Source organism: Asparagus officinalis, chromosome 4 (genome assembly GCF_001876935.1).
Source record: "Asparagus officinalis chromosome 4, Aspof.V1, whole genome shotgun sequence".
NCBI lineage: Eukaryota > Viridiplantae > Streptophyta > Magnoliopsida > Asparagales > Asparagaceae > Asparagus > Asparagus officinalis.
In genome coordinates this window covers 113479151-113481872 of record NC_033797.1, presented here as the reverse complement: position 1 = coordinate 113481872, position 2722 = coordinate 113479151, and the positions used below count along the sequence as shown (strand labels likewise).

Genomic DNA, 2722 nt, shown 5'->3' with positions numbered 1-2722 from the left:
GATTGGATTTTTTGTAATTTCAGAACCTTGTGAGGTCTGCTTGCAACATATAGTTTTTTCAGCGGGCTTTTCAAAAATTTAGATTCTTAAGTGTATTAGTTGTGATTTTTAGAAGTTTAAGGGTGGTTTTTATAATTTTCATATTTTTCCAGATATTCTTTTGGTTTTAGTTTTTTATATTTTTCAGATATTCTTTTGGTTTTAGTTTTTTATATTTTTTAGGGGTTGTTTGTAATTTTATTGGTTAATTTGCAAATAGGAATGATTTGAGAAGTACACATTGGTCTTGAGAGATAATGTACGTGAATGTACAATTGTGAGGTAACATCGTTATGTGGGTTAAATGTAAAACCCCAAATATTTTAGAGGTTTTCTAAAATTTCCAATCTTATCGGGGAATTTAAAAAAGATTTAGGGCATAGTACCAAGCGACCACACTTATTAGAGGTCTAGTGAAATTTAAGTTTTAAAAAATTAAGAAAGGACACCGGACAGGCTTTTGATATGTAAGGCTAATGGTGAACTGCCCTAACAAGTAAAAAGAAATTAACAAGTAACAAAAATTAATTTAGTAGAGGATAGGTATAAAGATATAACATTTTGGCAATCTAAAGATTTAAATTTGATATAACATAAACAATTGAACTCTTTATCTTATCATTTGTTTCTTTATCATTAAATTTAAAAATAAAGATAATAGTTGATATTATGAAATATTCTCATCTTCTAAATTACCTTCATAATTAAGGAGACAAATATTAATTATGTATGAGTGACCAAGCTAAAAAAAAATCCAAAATTCATAGATTTTGCACAACTCGTAGAAATATCCAAAATATAATTTGAAGATTTTACAAAGTAATCAACTTATAAATTAGAGAAGTGCCCAAAATACTTTCAAGTATTGTATATTTTGCAACAAACCCAAATGACTTGAAAATATTCAAAATTCTAAAAAATATTTGATTTTACAAAATCTATAGAAAATTGTAGATTTTAAAAATTTTGCATTAAAGTCCAAAAGATTTACATTCATTTTAAAATTTCTTAATTAATATAAATATCTTTAGTATGATTTCATTGAGATCATGTTCTAATTAATTGAAGTATCTTTAATAAGGTACAAGTTACGGATAATTTTTCAAGCCCATGTTCAATAACTTCTCAAGAAATTACAAAATGAAAAATCCCAGAACTTGAAAAATTAATACACTTGAAAAAACCTATAAATATTTAAAATTTTGACCATGAAAAAAATCTAAAAATGTCACCTAAAAAGTAAAAAAGAAAAAAGACTAGAACTTCTTATCTTATCATTCATTTCTTTATATTTAAATTTAAAAATAAGGATAAAGATAATTAGATGGTATTATGAAATATTTCCCCTCTTAAATCATCTTCATAACTATGGAGACAAATATTTTATGTGTGATTAACCAATCTAGAAAATGACCAAAATCAATATAAATTACATAATTTGCACAAATAGCAAAAGACTTCCGTAATTGAAGGCTTTACAAAAAAAAATAATTGAAAAAAATCAACATATAGAATTAGTAAAAAATATCCAAAAAACTTTTAGAAATTGTAGATTTTCAGAAAAAGTTCATAGAACTTACCAAAACCCAAAAAAACTACAAAATTTTGTAGAAAGATCCTAGATTTTACAAAATTTATAGAAAAACCTATGTTTTTATGAAATTTACAAAAATTCAAGAATTGCAAACACTTCAAAATTTTATAAAAAAGTCCCTAACTTAATAAAACATTATAACTTTACAAAATTTACAGTAGAAATAACCCCAAAAGTTCAAAAAGATCCTTCGAATTTTATTAATTTAAAAAAGAGCCCTACAACTTCACAAAGTTTGATAAAATAGAGTGAATCTAAGTGGCAAGAAAATATCATAAAATTTGATGAAACAAGCTCAACAATATTAGAATTTATAACTCGTTTACGATTATTATTTGTGCAATGACTTCACAATAAAGGCGAACAGGCATGTCCTAAGCACACACTCATTTCTGTGTGTGTCACTTAAATAAAACAATTTACTAAAGTGAAGACTACAATACCAACTAGGAATTAATCAATCTATTAAGCTATAAAATAATTTTGTCCAAAATGTAGCCATAGTGAACACATAAACTGAAAGAAATAATTAAAATATTTAACCACATATAATACATGTTTGTTATGTTGATGGAAGCATTAACATATCGCCTGCGAATAGTATCAAGAAAATTGGGGGGTAGCGGGGCGGGGGAATTGATTTATATATTAGAATGTCAAAAAGTCAGTTTGTAAGCAAGCAAGTAAAAAATATTTAGTCCCGGCGGGGCTCGAACCCGCGACCTTCGGCTCATAAGACCAACGCTCTAACCAACTGAGCTACGGGACTTGGTGCCTTTGATGGCACTAAAATTATTACTATTCTTGCATTAGGAGAAAAAAATTGAGGGCTAATTGCAAACAGACTTTCTGATGTTCTATTTATTGTAAATAGACCATCTGTAGTTCTCCTTGTTGCAAATAGAACTTTTGAGTAACTCTTTTTGACTTTTAAAATCGTTAGAAAATTTTGAGAGGAGTTAGATAGACCCCTAACGGTTCTATTGGTTAGGACGGATACCCAGTTGCTAATTTTCTTACTTTTAAAAGAGTCGACCATAACATCCACTATACAATTCGGCCAATTGTGTGTGTGGTGTCAATATTATA

The 2722-nt window shown here is 27.5% G+C and overlaps 1 non-coding gene across 1 annotated transcript; it reads right to left on the bottom strand.

The window, feature by feature from the left end:
• TRNAI-UAU lies at positions 2329-2402 on the bottom strand. The gene has a single exon. It is a non-coding gene; the product is annotated as a tRNA-Ile (tRNA).